We start from the raw sequence: 17,794 nt of genomic DNA, 5'->3' as shown, positions 1-17,794 counted from the left end.
TCATCCCGCAAGTGCTGCAGAGGTTACGGAGGTTCGGTTCCCGGATGATCCTCATTGCTCCGGCGTGGGCCCGGAGGACGTGGTACCCGGACCTTATAGACTTGTCCATCTGCCCTCTACGTCGTCTTCCCTACCGAGACGATCTGCTCTCACGGGAGGGGGGGTCAGGTTCTCCATCCAGAGGTCAGATCCCTCAATCTTCACGCTAGGCTTCTGAAATGTTGAGGTATAAGGATTGGGACCTCCCTGAAGACGTGATGGAGGTGTTGCTCTCGGCAAGGCGGCCGGCAACTAAGTCTCTGTACCGTTGCCGTTGGAGAAAGTTCTGCCACTGGTGCAGAGTTCAGAATGTGGATCCTTTTGAATGTGACATTCCCATGGTTCTGTCTTTTTTGCTTTCTTTGGCCCACAGGGGCTTGCAAGTGGGGACCATTAAAGGTTACCTGGCGGCGCTGTCCATGTTTAAGCACTCGTCTGAAGAATGTTCCTTTTTTAAGATTCCTTTAATTTCGCAGTTTTTGAAAGGGCTCACTAATGTGTTCCCTCTGACACCTTTTCTGGTGCCAGGTTGGGATTTCAACCTTGTTCTAAAGTTTCTTATGGGTGCTCCGTTTGAGCCTTTACATTCTTGCCCTTTGAGGCTGTTAACTCTGAAAACTGTGTTTTTGGTTGCGGTTACTTCCACTCGCAGAGTGAGTGAGTTACAGGCACTTTCAGTTAAGCCACCCTTCACTGTGTTTCATAAAGACAGGGTTGTCCTTAGAGTTCGTCCTTCTTTTCTTCCGAAGGTGGTTTCGGAATTTCATTTGAGCCAGAGGGTTGTTCTTCCGGCGTTCTATCCTCCTCCACATCCTGGTAAGGAAGAGGAGAGGCTCCATAGGCTTGATCCTAGGAGAGCGTTGAGCTTTTACATTTCACGCATGTCCCGGGTCAGAGTGGACGATCAACTTTTCATTGGTTACTCTGGAAAGCGTTTGGGACAAGCTGTGACGAAACAGACTGTCTCGTTGGATTATTTTAGCTATCTCTGAGTGTTACCGCTTGGCGGGTAAGGATCCTCCGGCTGGCATGCGGGCCCATTCTACCAGGGGAGTGGCTGCGTCTACTGCCCTGCAGAGGGGAGTTCCTATTCGTCACATCTGTGATGCAGCCAGTACATACTTTTGTACGTCACTACTCCCTTGATTCCATCAGAGGGCAAGATCTGGCCTTTGGCAAAGCAGTTCTCTATTCCACAATTTGATTGGGCATGCTAAATTTGTATTCTAAATTCTTTCCCACCTCCTTCCTTGGTACTGCTTTGGGAGTCTGTCATAGATATGGAATACGTCAGAGGACCCAATTCCCTCGAAGAACAAGTTACTTTCTTACCTATTAACGTTCTTTCGATGGGATGGTCCGACGACGTATTCCATATCACTCCCTCCCTGCCTTCCCTGCTGCAGAATTCTTTTTTGCGATTGCAGCTTGCGTTCCGCAAGGCCTTGTGTGTCTGACTGGCAGAAAACTGGTGGCACACATTCTGGGGAAAAAACTATAACTGAGGCTATGGGCGTCGTGCGTCCTACTTATCACATCGGGTGACGTCGGCCGTCGCAGGAGGTCCTCAGAGACGGCGCATCAACGTCATCGACGCAGGACGCAGACGCCAAAGATTTTCCGAAGCAGCACAGCTGTGGACATTACCTGTCATAGATATGGAATACGTCGTCGGACCATCCCATCGAAAGAACGTTACCAGGTAAGAAAGTAACTTGTTCATCTAAAGGAAAACGATCACTTTTTATTGCCTCCATGGATCTATCCATGGCATTTGCCATGGTAGATAGGAATATCTTATGGAAGACCTTGCCAGATCTAGGTATTGATAAAGGCCTACTTGAGCTGTTAATACTCTTATACTCAGGCACAGTGATGAGAGTACACATTAAAAGAGGTCTATTGTCCGATGTTATTCAAACATATAACGGTCTGCGTCAGGGGTGCATGTTAGCAGCAACCCTCTTCAACTTATATGTATCGCAAGCTAGAAAGGGTTTGAATTTGAGTGGTATGATGGCACCAAAGATAAGTGGCATACCAGTTATTGGGTTGCATACGCGGACGACTTTTTGCTGTTTGATCGAACCAAGGTAGGATTGCAAAGATTGATAGTTGCATTTGAAAACTTCATCAAAGAAAGAAAACTCTTGATAAATCCTAGTAAAACAGTGATATTCCATACTGGTGTGTCAACTATTAGACCCGCAACACTTACGTGGACATGCGGTGGGCTAAGATTAAAAAATCAGCCAGGAGATACCTTGGTTACTCATACGCAAGTGCACACTTACGTTGTTTCATGAACAGCCTAAAGGCGAAAGCATATGCCACTGCAAATCAATTATAATCAATAGAAAGGAAATATGGGCGATTTACATTGACACCATGTATACGGTTTTATCATATGAAAGCTATCCAACGTTTGTCTTACGGTTCAGAGTTTTTCCCAAAAGAAATGGCTCCATACTTGAGGAAATCAAAGCATGTGTATGGTGTAGGGTGCTTTATTTTATTCCGAAATTTGTAACAGTGGAGATAAGGTATGAGTTTGGACTGTTTTCATTAAAAAGCATTATGTGGTGGAAGAAGCTATCACAGCTGAGAAAATGTCTGGCAGCAGAAAAAAATGATGTATTATTATTATTTGATGAATGATTTTGAAGGGTCATTTATGGCTTGCCTTAAAGTATGCGATAATATACTATTGGAACTAGGGTTATCCATGCAAATGCTTAAAAAACATTTCTGGTAAGGTCAAAGAGCTGTTTCACAACCCTGTATTCACAACTAATATCGTTTTGTAAATGGCAACCTGTACCTGAAAAATATATGGAAAAATACCCATCTATAATATTTAGGAATGCAACAATGAGATTCAAATGAAATCATGAACATTCGTGCTAAAAAGGATGATGAGCTGAAATATTGCAGGTACTGCAAACTAACTGGTGTGAAGGAATCGCTTATTCATTTGTTATTGGTATGTCCTAGCCTAATGAAGCAGAGGATTGAATAGTTTTCATTATTTGTTAACGCTACTTCCTCTGTGAAATGGGACGTTTAATGGTATGAGATGCTTCACAGTAATTCTGTAGCTCTGAAGATAAGAATTGGTGATATGTAACTTGAAATGAAAATGTATGTGAAATACGCAAGTCTGTATAATACACGAGAAATGGTACAAATGGACGAAGAAATAGTACAGAATTTGTTTTGATATAGTAAGAAAGTGAAGGATAATGTCATGAATGGAAACTTTTTTTTTAATGTATGTATATAAAACGTTTGTAGTATATGTAATTTAAGGTCAATTACTTCAATTTGCTTGATTTGTATTATGAAATATATTATGAAATTTATTGTATTGTAAAAAAAATATTGTTGAAACAAATTTTGTAAAGGTTTAATCAAACCATATACAATAAATAATTAAAAATAGGAACCTTTACTCTTGGAATAGAATATAGCCCCATTTCCATGTGCTGACCAGTTTCCCTGTGATGAACTAGTTTAGACTGCTTTCAATCCAAACGAGGCTCAAGTGGGAAGTAGTTGGGAGTCAAACCTAATCGAAACCCCAAGCAGTGCTTATATCAAAACGTCTCCAGAATGTTCTCCAATTCTTTGTTAACTCATGTTATGTTTACATTTCTGTTGCTTGACAGCTGCTTTCTCCAAAGAAATGTAAATATAAACAATTGTCTAGCAAAATACACATTAATTTAAGTGTTGCATGTGCCCAGTTGAATTTGATTTGTTTTAAGAAAGCAAATCCTGGCTACACTGCTGATCTTGAACTCTGTGATGTCTTGGTTTGTGCCCGCTGTAAGGTGTGTTTGGAGTGTGGTGCAACTGTATGTTTGGGTTTGGTTTACTATGTTCCCACCTCAACTCTCGAATGCTGTGGTTTCTTTAAGAGTTTTATATTTCTCCATATCTCGTTAAAGCACCTTTGCAGATCTCTCGAATGGACTAGATGCTGAGCGGTCTGTGACTCTTGGCACGCAGTCTGTTGCTACTCTGACCTGTGAGGAGACCGCTGTAGCGGAGACTCTCTCCACTCCGTTATCTGCCGTAAGGTCTGTGTGCCCGCTAACTGGTAATTTAGGGTGTCCACCAGTGTCCCCTTACGAGTATACTAACAAACTCTGTGTTTTGTGTCTTCTACAACCACACCTCTGACAAAGAACCGCATGCTTAATCAGAGGCAATAACTCCACGTTTTCCACAAAAAAACTTGCCGTTGCTAAGTTGAAATAGTGTTACACCCTCAAAACAGACTTTCCATTTTGCTGGTCAAAAGCTGTTTTTTATTTTGTTTATTTTTCAGGAGTGGCAATTCCACATATAATTTCACATCTAATATTAGTGTAATCAAAATATATATTCATTGGGCAACTTTACCCGCTCTGCAGCTTTACCATCTTCATATTTTAACTCTCACCTCCCCTGCAAAAATTGGAAGTAAGTGCAGCTGCTCAATACAGTTCGTCAGCTTTTGAAATTAAACAGACATTTTCTTCAGATAATAATCATTTTGTGTTCTTATGTTTTTGCTTCATGCCAGATTCCGCGTGCTTCTAGATGCTGTAATGGCATTTTACACTGTGTGGCATTGGATGGTTTTATTTCATGCCATCGGAAGAAGTCTTGTGTGACTTTGAAAGCCTGTGAACTTTCAGAAACTGTCCTACTTTTAGTGATTTGCTTCTACCCGAAGACCTCAAGGTGTTCACCCTGCTGTCCCCCAAGGCCTATATAGGGAGTCTGGTTGAAAACTAATCCAGCAGCACACTACTATACAAAGACCGAACTGAGGAAGAGGTGATGACTATCTCGCTCAGACTTCAGATTGTTCCACATACACTCCTAGGCGTAGATTGCTACAGGGTATGGCACTTTGCGACTAAGCCACTGCCCTCTTATTTGACAGAGACACAAATTTGCAGTACCTCTGTTGGTCATGTTTTTTATCCCTGCTTCATTTTTGTTTTGTACTCTGTTTCTCCCTCCTCCTGACAACTCAGTTTGACAGCCTTGGTTCAGTGCCGTTTTGAGGAACCCATTCTATTTCGAGTGAGGAATGAACACAGAATATATACAGATAGAAAGATGTAGAACCCTGGGTCATGAATCAGGGGTGTGTAAAAAAAAAAAAAACACAATGTTTTAAAAGGATATGTTTGGGTGCTAAAAGGGATACAAAGTGACCTAACTAGTCTCTAGGGCACAAAGGTGGACTGTGGGGGCAGTTAGCAGTCACTAGTACCTTTTGCGTTTCTTGATGGTTCACCAGAGTCAAACCAGGGTTCTTGGTGCTGTCATGTTGTTCATGTGGTTCGACGAAGTTAGAATTCTGCAGTCGCTTTTTCCTAGATGGTGAATGGTGTCAAACAGGTTATTGTATTTCAAAGGTGAAACTTGAAATGCAGATCGTGGGGGCCGCCAGGGTCTCTTTGACAGTTGGTTGGTTTGTCTGAGAAGATGCTGGTGACTAGATGTGTGGTTATTACTGGATACATTCGATGAAGCATTGGAGGGGCTGTGGGTCGTGGGGGCCACCAGGGTTGGTTCAATGGCTGACTTGACGATGAAGATGCTGGAAACTGGAGTACGTATCCAGTTCAAGCAGTTTCATCTAGTGTTCCAGGGTTGGGGCACCAGGGCTGTTTTGTCTAGCAATGACGATGGACAGTGAAGATGCTGGCGGGTCAAGCAGCAGTTTGAAGGCAGCACATGCAATAAAAAGCTTGCAGTTCGAGCCGAGACAATAACACAGTGGTGCAGTGCTGAACAGTTTTGAACTTGCAGTTTGAGTACAGCAATCAATATTTCTAGACAGGGAGCGAATGTCGAACAGAGGTCAAACAGGAGCTTGACAAGTTCGATGATGATGCTGGCAGAAGTGCTGATTGTGAGGGCTAAATGGGTCAATTCGACGGTCGGTTTGATGGTTAAGAGGCTGCAATGTGCAGTGCGAGTCAAGCGGCTCTGGAGTGGTGATCGAAGGTCACAGCACGATGGTTCCCCCTGGGTCTGGTCGACTGTTCACAAAGTTCAGCAACTAAGATGCTGATGGTTCAAAAAGGGGGTTTGTAGGCAGCCGGTGCAATGATGAGTTGCAAGTTCGAGCCAGGAAAACAATGTGCTCTGCTGCAGACCGGTTCCAGCATGTAGTTCGAAGAGCAGGTGAGTGCCTGTGGTACCTGAGGGAGGTTCCTGATGATTCGATGCAGTCAAACAGGCTCCAATCATGGTTCGAATAGCTTAAACAGTGAACAAAAATAAATCTTGGATGCCTTAACTCTCGGGTTTCTTTGAGTCTCCATCCAGGGACTCCAGGATAAGTTTCAGTCCTTGTACTCATGCTCCCACATACAGGGCAAATGGCCCACAACTGCAGTGTCCTTCGACACGTTGGGTACCATTGTGGGTGGCAGAGAGGCAGGTCTTGTCCTAACAGTGGTTCACCCTCAATGTTCCCTAGGGGACAGAGCTCACCTCTGCTGGGGATAGTCAGTCTTCACCTCACTGTCAGTGGACTTTGGAGAGAGCAACTCTCCCAACTGAGGTCCAATGAATTCTGACTCAGGTTTTTGTTCAAGAGTGAATCCAAGAAAGAGTTGAATACCCCTTCTTTTAAAGCCGCAAGTCCACAGGTGATTGAACTAAAGCTAGACTGCTTTAGGGCTCCAACCCCTATCCTTGGACCAAAGGTACTTTGCCTCCTGACATCAAACCCACAGTGCCTTGTTGTAAAGGAGGTGGAGGGGACAGGAAGGAAAGGTAAGATGCAGAGATAAACAAGATGGTGGACCCTTCCTCCAGCTGTAACAAGGGTCCCTGTCTACATCAACCCCATCCCCTTCCCTTCTCAATAGGATCAACGGTCCCTTTGTTGTGCAGCACCCTGGTGTGAGGCCATGCCTTTTGTAAATGAGTTTGCCATTTGATTCTCGGGAGTAGCTGTCTCTCTGGGGAGGGTTTTACCGTCAGAGGTGTACACTATGCTTTTGGCATGTAACTTTATATTGGCAGATAACCCTTCAAGTGATGGAATTACCATATCATTTTATTTGATAAAAATCAGAAAAGACTTGCCAAATGGGAATCTGTCACACCTTTACAGAGCACACCAGGTGAAGCGTGATCCCGAACGTAAGCCAACAAGATCCGCTGTTTACAGGTGGTAAAAGAAGCAGAAGAAACCAAAAGAAACTCTATTTTAGGTGGATTTAGTTTGAGTGAAAGCAACAACATTGACTCTTCAATGGCAACAAAACCCCTAGACTGGCACTACCACTACAAACCATGCATAACAGCATGCATTTCCACAATTAAAGTATATTCCCAGTCTCCTAATTCTATCATGCTCCAGCTTTATGCAAAGCCAGTTTATTCCCATTTTACACAATCCCAGTATGTCTTTTGATTACACAATTCCAGTATAGTTTTGCAATCCAGTTAGAAAAATCCAACTATACTTCCTGCTTAATGGTGCACATTTCCAGTATACTCCCAGTTTGACAACTCTAGTACCTTCACAGCTTGTACTAGGCTAGCATTTTCCAAATTTCACAATTTCAATATTTCCCATTTTGTTAAATATCCCTGTAAACCAATGTAAAAAATACTTGGCACATTCAAGTTATATAGTTCCAGCACTATTTGCACATTTTTGCACACCCTAGTATATTTCCCCTTTTTTACAATCTCAATCTACTCCCAGTATGCAAAATTACAGTATAGTTCAAGTTTGACAGCCCTAATATACAGAAAAAACGCACCTCGACGCCGGATATCACAGCAAACTGGTTGCTGTTGGAAAAACTCGGCCTATTCAGCTCAAACAAAAGTCATAACACATAGCTACATGCAACAGAAGATAATGATAGTCAGTATTAGGCTTTCAGCACATGGCAATGATTTTGAACTTATAGTTAGGCTTCAACTCTCCAATCTCACACACGAATTGGTGACGGTCAACACTGACCCATTCACCTTCCAGACACTCCCCAGGGGATAACTAGGTGCAGTGGATTGGCAAATTTATGAAGTCTTCTGGTGCTTCCTTTTTAGCTCTGGACAGCATGCTCTGAAAATGATCTTCATCTCCTATCAAAGTGTGAAAATCGAGGGGGAAAAGCATGTTTTTATTTTTTGACCCCCAAATTAAAAACAAATGATATAAAACCCACTGGTTTTAGTAAAATTTAAATAAGCACGATGGCAAAAACATCCACATATGGTTTGTCTTAATCAACTAAAGGTTGGTGTTTGCTTTTTCTAGCTCCACCAAATCATGTCAAAGGAAAAAGGAAACTCACATGCTGGGGTATGGTCCATATTTATCACCATTTGATATATATTGAGCGAGTCCTACTTATGCAAATTGGCATTCATAATTTCTCCCAGTGTAGATTTTAAAATGAAGTCATTTGATTTTTCAGTCGGTAAAGCTCAAGTACTCCTGCATTATCATTTATGAACACCTTCAATATAGATGACATTTCGACTGATTTTGTAGACTGAAATAAAGTGACAGGAACGGAAACCGCATAGCAACGGTATACGTGTCATTATAACCCCGCCCTTTCATCGTGAATTAATTGTACATAAATTTGAAGAATTCTTCATGAACTTGTAATCAAAGCTCCTTTTGACAAAGCACAGCTGCAGATACTTCTGATTTGGCGACCATTGATTCAAATGCATGTCACATGCTTTATATTCTTACAAATTGTGTTGTGCTAAAAAATGGCATGCTCCAGAAACAGTCCATACTAACAAAAGCATGAGTTCAAAGGCATACCATTAAAGGGGGGGTTTATCCTTGCGTGTATTCAAAAGTTGAACAACGTTAAGTAAAGTAGATCAAATGTTGACTCCATGGCATCTATTTTGAGGGCCTGGAGCCGGTGTCTGGTTCTATGAACTTCCGGATTCCAATGGCCCATTCTCTTAAGTGCCGTTGCATGCAGTGTGGCTTGCCATGTCCAGGTTTACTGCAAGTATGGAATCATGAGACATTTCTTGCTGAAATTAAAATAATCCAGAAGTACCCTCCCTGGTAAATTGCTCATGTTCTCCTTGTTCCATTTCTCTTGTAGCCAACAAGTAAACAATATGCATTCTCCAAAAATGGTTTGTGTTGCACCTATCATCCATTTGGTGGGTTCCTAGCTACTCTTCACAAAAAGGGTACTGAGATGGCAGCCAGGCTTAAAGATGATGGTTGATCTTTGAAGAAATAAAAGGTGAATCCTGAATCGGATGCTACTAATGGACATTTTCTATCTTTACACCTCGTAGCTCAACAACAAAGAGGGGGTGATTAGATGTGTTTTCATTCAAGATCCCACCCACATTAATGTTTTTTGTTTTTGCATATTGAATACCAACAGATACTGAGTAAAAATCCCCAGGTTACTTACTGCATACATGCCAAAGAAATGTGATTCTTTTCTTTTAGTAACTTTGAAAGAAGGCATTTTCCACACTTTATGCTGGCTATTGGGGACCAAGGTTTGATGAGTGTAGTTACTGCAAATTGTTGTGTGGAATCATTAAAACGCAACACCTAATTTCCAAAGGTAGACAAGAACACTTCATTCTTTTATTAACTGGGATACTACATTTGTGATATAGTCAGTCAACGTAGGAACTGGTGTGCAGGCCAATCAGCTGCCTTGGAATGGAGTCTGGGCCTGTTTTTAATAGGCCGTGGCCCAAGCTTTCTGTGGCAAGTAGACATTAGGCCTCATTACGAGTCCGGCGGTAACCATGCCTGAAATTCCGGCAGGTTACCGCCGGACTCGTATTAGCATTCCGCCTCCGTGATTCCCGGGGGATTACAACCCCATTGACCTGGGAATTCCGGAGGCGGACTTTGGTAAATCCCCATTCCCATTGAGTCCCACAGGACTCGATGGGGAAGTGGAAACACCGGCACCATCTCGTGATGGTGCCGGTGTTTCCACATCCGCCTGCAGGCGGGTGGTGTTAAACTTGCCAGGTCAGACCTGGTGGGAATGACACCTCCACCTGCAGGACTCGATCACCCGGTATGGAACCAACGGTGGCGGCGGGTTTACCGTCACCGTTATTTCCGTACTGGGTGACTCGTAATGAGGCCCATTGATCCTGGTCACCCGGACCTCGATTGCACCCCCTCCTTTGCCCTCATCACTTATCACAGGCCCTTCTCTTCCCCACCCACTCTGCGATGCCCCCACTTACCTGCCACCAAGATGCAAACCGCACCTCATTCTCCACTCCAAATGAATCCCGGAAATGGAGATGGAACTCTACGAGCTCCCTAAGCATTTTCCATGTTGGCCAACCCATTTCTTTTTCTTTGTTATAAGAAGTGGATTGCATAGCTGTTTCATTTGATATAAAAATGTCCTCCACTTCTCATACTGTTTGCCAGACTCCTAATGATGATAATATAAGGTTCCTGCTATTAACAACCTTTAGCCTTTAGACTGCTGGGCAATTGCTCAAATAGTTTAGCCTTAGGGACCTAAAATGATTACTTCCTTACAAGACATTTTCCCCATTTCCTAGATATAAACCGAATTAGCACCCCGGGAGCTGCTCCCTTGGTTTGAGGGCCCAATCTGGCAATATAGGCCACATTCAGTGACCTGAAGGTTGCTTTTCCATGCATCACACACTGCAGCTCTGGTCCTACGCTGCCCTCCTCGCCTCTGTTGAATATCACCCCTCCCTGCTCACCCACCGGCCAGCACAATTGCCTGTGACCACTCGACTTTACTATCCGACCCTGCCAAGCCCCCTCTGACTTAGCCGCAGCCACATTTGAAAGCAAAGAAGCCTCACCCCTCTCGTGTTTCCATGGCAGCCATCTTATGTTGGCGATGCTTCCCTGTTATGAATGTCTGCAACATCCTTATCACAACATGTATGAACATTGCAGGCGCAATTAGATGTCTGACCGAGGTGCCCTTATTGATGCTGAATCATTCTGTATCTGTTGGTTCTGGGGTGTTGGTGTTAATGGCTATAGTAGGGAGGGTGAGGGCTCACCTGGCCTGCAATAGCCCTAAGCCTTTGGTGAAGGCCTTCATTTCGCTCTCGCCTGTTGTACTGGAGGTCCATTAATGTTTTGGTGAGCCCCTGCTTTGGCTGCCTTTAACACTATGATAATGGTAGGACTAATAATTTATTTGGCCTATTCTACAATTGTCTTAAATTTAATTGGCTGCCACTTCAATCAGAACCTTTAAGATGTTCGACCTACTAAACAGCAAACCGTATTAGGGAAGAAGCTTTATTTTGAGAGAATTTTCAAGTGTTTGCATTGTGTTGTTGAACACTGCAGTGGCTGCAGCAGCTGTCCTACTAACAGCTGAAAAAGTGGGGGTTTAAGGCGGTATCTAAAATGCAGATGATTGGGTTCCAGTTCAAAATCCAGAGGGTCAGATCCATTGTCTGGGGCACCAGATTGAAAACCGTCTGACCCCCGTGGAGGAGTATGTGAATCTGGGTACACCCAGAAAGCCAGTTGGAGTGGATTTCATAGCATGCGTTGTGATTTTTTTTTGGCTTGATAATGATATGAAGCATCTGAGACACACTTGTGATCATGCATAGCACCTTGAAATTGACCAGGTGTTTGCAGGGATTGAAATAAGGAATGGCTGAGCAGGACCCAAAAGGCAGCACCTGTGTTTCCAGCATCACTCGTAAGCAGGAGCTAGCTTTTGGGAATGAGGAGCTAGTATATAGTACGTTACAAACCAACTTCTATATACAGGGCAAACTATAGGCCTATTTCCATGATGTATTACCCATTATGTTTAAAATGTCTTCTAGACGTATTCTAATATTTATTTAGACACATACCCGAACACCCAGAGTTAATGTCCCATAGGCATGCTTCTTTGGCGTCCGCTGACCTAAGGAGTCAAAACTAGCTCCTGGTAGCTGTTGGTGTCAAGATAACTAGGCTTTTCTAGGCTACATGCAAGAGTGAAATCGCTCCCAACTCAAGGAAGTTTTGAATCATGCTTTTGACATCAAGCAAAGTGTAAGGAAAAGCAGGCAGCTGAGATGCAGTATTCTTTCATAATACCAAGGGTAGTTCTACCCACGCATTTTGTGTGAGTCGAGTCTTGGCCAGGGAAGAATGAAGGAAGTGAATAGTTTCACAATCTCCAGACCAGAATTTATAATAGCTGCTAAGACGATGGCTCTCTCTCAACCACCTGGATGAAAGTGAGAAGTAATATAAGAAGTTTGAACTGAGATGCCAAATATGAGGAGATTCATTTTTAGTTTCTGCAGGGTGAGGGACATGTCCGAATCTATTAACACTCTCAAATGTGAACAGTGGCAATGTGTTGTCAAGAAAAGGAGATGTGGAAGATGTGAGAAACCAGAAGGTGTCTCACGTGCCAGTCCCCGTGGTTTCTCCCTCAGGTGGCCAGGTCACAGCCATCGCCTTTTCATCAGACCCTGGGGGTGGACCAGTGCGGGAGCTTCACCTGGGTGAGGTATCTTCACGGGGTGGGACACATGATGGTGAGATGCAGTATCCCCCTTCCTGTAACACCTTTATCCCATCCTACCCAATAGGATATTTAGAAACTCAATCCCCTCAGCCCCCTTTCCCTTCACAAACACTTTCACACGGACATCGCACTCTGGGAGAAAAAAACTCACACCCAAGCATTATACCCGACATGTCCCACTACTATGGTCAGGCAAGGTCAGCCAATTACCGGTAATTGCTCACACTTGACTTCCATTAAACTTCCCCACACGGATAAAAGGCAGAGCACGAGAGCACACTCTTAGCGAGGCAAAGCACACGAAGGAACAGTACTTTCCAGACAGCAGCTGAATGAAGGAAGGAAGACATACAATTAAGAAGGGTACGCAAGGAGGGAGATACCCTTGACCTTTTCAGTGAGAAACCATTACTTTCCGGATTAGAAAGCGAAAGGCCAGGAAACCAGACTAAAGAATCCTGTATTGTGTGTTGGAGATACCCAGGGCCCTCCTGCACGGCTGACCGAGTCGGGAGGAACAGCAGCTGCTGTGGTACCGTCCTTGGCTCCAAGATCAAAATAGTGCCAGAGAGATCAACACAGCCAGTGGGTTGGGGAGACCGGTGCAAGACCGGTCTGTGTTGAAGTCAAGGTTGCAAGCAGCAACATTGTGTAAAGAGTGCAAGAATGAAGATTGAAACACGTGTGATGAAAGACGCGAGGAAAGATTAAGTGCTGATGGATGTTTGAACATTTACTGAGAAAGTTACAATAGCAATGACAGAGTGGTCCGGCACCACAAGGGTGCTACAATGAAGGTCTGTGAAAGGTATGCAGCCACAAATTGGCAGAAACGAAAGTAGAATATTGTCAAGAACAGTGTGTGAAGTGAATTGAAGTGGTCCAGCCGACGGTTTAAGCGAAACCCTTCGCACATTGTCAAGATGAAAATGAGGAAAGATGAAAGTGAGATTACATGGTCTGAGCCCGAATGAGAGAGGCCAAATGTGAGTATTGTGCTTAAGGGGTCTGACCCGGACGAGGGAGACCACTTGTGAACATTGGGATAAAAAAGGGGTCTGAACTTGAAGGAGGGAGACCCATGATGAACACTGGAAGCGAGAACTTGCCAATGTTAAAATCCTGATAAGAAAGGAACTTTGGTTCTAGTTTGTTACGGCAGGCCCTCTGCATTAAGAGACTGTGTTTGGGAAAGCGATTTTGGCATAAGGCCTTGATACCTATGCTTTGAACTGTATGCTTGTGGCAGAGAAGCCAGAGAAGCCAGAGTGTGTGTGAAGCTTGAACGTGCCGCCTTGCTCCGTGCTGAAAACCTGGGGAAGGGAAGCCAACTGCTCAGCTAGTGTGTGCAACAGGTGATGGTGAACTGGCTGTTGCTGTGACATTATTCGATTTGGTTAATGATGTGTTGGGGCTGCAGTAGGAGTGGCCGGTTACATTTAGGCTGCTAAATGCGTTGAAGATTGTAACATGAAAGAAAGATCCAGTCACTCTACTAATCTTGGGTTATAAATTCAAAATCATATCTCTCAATCTGCCAGTATCAATTTCAACATTTTAGAACGTTACCATGAATATTACTAATGTTTATACTATTCTGTGATTTGTCGATCCTTATATCCATCTACTGAAAAACAATTTTTTGGAAATTGTTTTTCAGGAGATGGATATAGTAGATGAGACAATGAACTAAGAGACTGCCTCTTATTTTCTTTTCTTTCATTCCTTTTTTTGTTTTTATTATCCTTCGATGTTCTCAACTGAATAGATTCATACACCTATGAGGAATGCTATTGAACTATTAAACCCTCCTGAGGAACCGCATAAATTGTGGGGAAATGCGTTTCAAGGGAATTGTAATTAAAGAAACTATATTGCAAAGCAATCAAGCAAATATCATTTTGAAAAAATTGTGCATTAAAAACAATTTTGGAGCGCTAGAATTGAGTGACAGACCTTTCATGTTACAACTGCTCAACTACACTGACATATTATTTCTTGAACACTTTTCTTTTTGCATACACTATTTTCCCGCACCAGTTTGTATTTAGAAGTAAGAATTGGCAATAGGTTTATTAGTATATGCCCTTTTATTTTGACAGACTCGACTAGGACTGTTATTATTATTTGATGGTTGTAGCTTGCTCTCATCCTTGGATTTAGGTTTAGATAGGCGCTCAACCAAACCTTTGAAGTTCCATAAACACCCTTCAACTGTTATCATTTGTGTCTGTCTTCACTGTTTGATACCATGCCTTCCTTACAGAGAGAAGGTGGCAATTCCTTGTGATTCTGTAGTGACCTAGGAAGATCAGTTTGGTTTTAGCTTTAATTGAAGCCATTTATTGGCCATCCTGGTTTCAAGACAATGGGCCTCATTACGAGTTTGGCGGTAGCCGCGCCAGTAACAAAGGCACGGCTGCTGCCAAACCCGTGATTTTACGGGCACCCGCAAATGGACAATTACCAGGTCGTGCCGGTTCCCACTACTGGCGCCGTTGTTACTGTACCGCCATACTTATGAGGCCCAATGACATAAATGCAACATATGCTCATGGCCGTTGGAGAAGTGAATACAGCGTCAGGTCTGTCCTGTGTAGGAGTGATGCAAGATGTGTTGGTGCTGGCGGATTTTAAACTAAGCCAATATATAAAGCTTAATATGGCCAGCCACTGGGGGGAGAGATGGATGTCATCATTGGTATGAATTAGTAGTACCCCATGATCGACCATATAAAAAGAAGCTGAGCAGGCAAGCTGCCAAGGAATGGTGGCATTTCCTTCATCAAGGCCACTTGTCCAAATATGCCAGAAGTGCTTTTAATGTATGGGAAGGACGCTTGATGGGTAGTGGTCCAAGATTTGTGGTTAGTGATGAACGGTTTTAACTGGGAGGCGGCAATGCTTTACACTACTTTAGAGACCTGAGGGAGAATGGCTGTGGATCTACAACGACGGTGGGTTCCACAAAATCTAGAGAAGGTTCCCTCAAAGGAGGGCATTTGAGGGCATGTTTGAGCAGTGAGGGAAAGGCTCCTTCAGAGAAAGCAAAATGAATGTTGAAAGCAGATGGAATCTGAGAAATACTTGGTAAAATCCCAGACAAAGAAGCGACGATGGAACTGCACTTTGCAGTAGTTTGATCCAGAAATCTGCCAAAATGCAGATAACAAATTTCATGTAACCCGTTTAATGGAAGCAACAGTATTCTCAGGCTCTTTAAAAAATGTCTTGCCAGAATTTGCAAGGTGAATTTAAATCGTTAAGTACCAGGCATGATTGAAAGGCTGAGGAATGAAGAAAAAGACTGGAGACGAGACGAAAAAAAAAGCAAGGAAAATCTGAAGAGAATAATTAAAATTAACAAGAAATAAAGGATGCAAGAAAGGAGATAAAATGAACAGCAGAAAGCGAGGAGACAAAACAAGGACAGAGATGAGACAAAGAACAGAGTTGAAAAGAAATAGGTTGAGGAAGCAAAGAGAGGAGCGCAAGACAACATAGAAGTGAGGCAACAAGAAAGCAAGATGAGGAAGGGAGCCAGCTACGTCAATGTTCCTTCTTCAATGCTGATAAAAATCTGCTTAGGAGATAAACAAAATGTGTGTAAAGTTTTAGCATCTCTGTAGAAGGGTGGGGGGGGGGTTCCCAGGATGGCTTCCAATAGTTGCAGAATCAAAGTCGAAGGCATGTGATTTGGACATATGTTCTTGTTGTGTATTGTACAATACCGTTTATTCTGTATTTTTTCAATGGATAATGGGCAAAAACCAGAAATCTAAATTATATTTTTCCATTTATAAGTTTGCTTTATAATACCTAAATTTAAATAGGTCTCAGAAATACTATCAATGCCTATAACGTGTTTAGTTCTCATAAACTAGACATCCTGACAATGGTTTCTCTTGCCTATACATTGAATTTCTCAGGATGATGCTCTTGCAATGTTAGGCTCTAATGGTTTCTACTAATAAAAGGGAACACATTATGCAGTACACCTTGAAGTTTAGAGTTGTATAAAAGACAGAGCAGTATTGTTGTGTATGTGATTGTGCAGGTCTGCTTGCCCTGCCTGTTAATCAGATAGGTAGGGTTGGTTCTGTGGGCTAGATTGCCCACTTATGAACCAGAACACTTGATTTTGTACCCTCGCATCACCCCACTTGAACAAACACATACGCTTGCCCAACGAAAGTATCCTCTTTAGATAGAACTGATTGTGTTGTGGCCGCTTTCAGAGTGAATTCCACAACAATGTGGTGATCCACATCTATGGCAACATATCTGGTTAGCAAGTGGACCCCCGACCATGTCTTGGGTATTTAAGTGGGGAAAACAAGGTTTCCTTTTTCAGAACTTAACTGCTTTTTAACCAAAGAGTTTTGGAATTCTGCTCCCTGCAAGCTTATTGCTTACTACCACCTCTTCTGTTTGTCTTCTTCACGTACTTCACTGTCAGAGGAGATGAACAGTTTTAACAGTAACCTAGTGTAACTTCATTTACCTTCCAGCACATTTGGACAAGCCCCGCTAACAAGCACAGCAATTGGGATTTCTCGCTAGCATAGGTGTACTTGCATTATGCTTTGGGCCTATGGCAAGATCACACTCTGCACTTAATAAAGTGTCTTTGTTTTGGTCTCTTTAATGTGATACCGCATACCTTTTCACATATGGTATATCCTTTTTATAGAAGGTGACAAAAAATGAAAAGTTTATTAAACCCATCTGGACCCGGCCATGAGTTCTTTGGCGAAGACTGATGTAGCTGTGTTCCTTGCCTTCTATTGGGCAGGATAACCCCTTGCTCTGTGCTGCACACACCATCATGATGTGATGCACAACTTTCGGGCTAGATGTCTATAAGCAGACACATATCTTTATAGTAGCCTGTGCTATAAGGAATTGCATCAGGTGCTTAATCTGGGGGCCTCTGGGTCTCCACTGATTTATTTGCATCTATTTGAGTGGATCCTCCTTGCCCCACACAATCTCCCACTGCACTGGTGATGCAGACTCAGGGGAGGGGGCGACACATCTGTGCATCTAATGCGCGGGTTGGGTATAAAGCCTGATGCAAGATTTACTCACAAATTGATCTGCTTTATTGAGGCCTTGCATGGTATTGGAGCAGTGTGTTATTGTTTAAGTTAGACATCTTATTAACTATATTGTAGTTATATTGAATATTTAATTCTGCTTTTATTTGTACT

The 17,794-nt window shown here is 43.0% G+C and overlaps 1 protein-coding gene across 5 annotated transcripts in view; it reads left to right on the top strand.

The window, feature by feature from the left end:
* Positions 1-17,794, top strand: part of PDLIM5 (PDZ and LIM domain 5) — a 755,773-nt gene that overhangs the window by 475,222 nt on the left and 262,757 nt on the right. The window lies entirely within an intron of this gene.

The sequence above is a fragment of the Ambystoma mexicanum genome, chromosome 6q (genome assembly GCF_040938575.1).
Source record: "Ambystoma mexicanum isolate Mex_15411 chromosome 6q, UKY_AmexF1_1, whole genome shotgun sequence".
Classification (NCBI taxonomy): domain Eukaryota; kingdom Metazoa; phylum Chordata; class Amphibia; order Caudata; family Ambystomatidae; genus Ambystoma; species Ambystoma mexicanum.
This window is presented reverse-complemented; position numbering and strand designations above follow the sequence as displayed.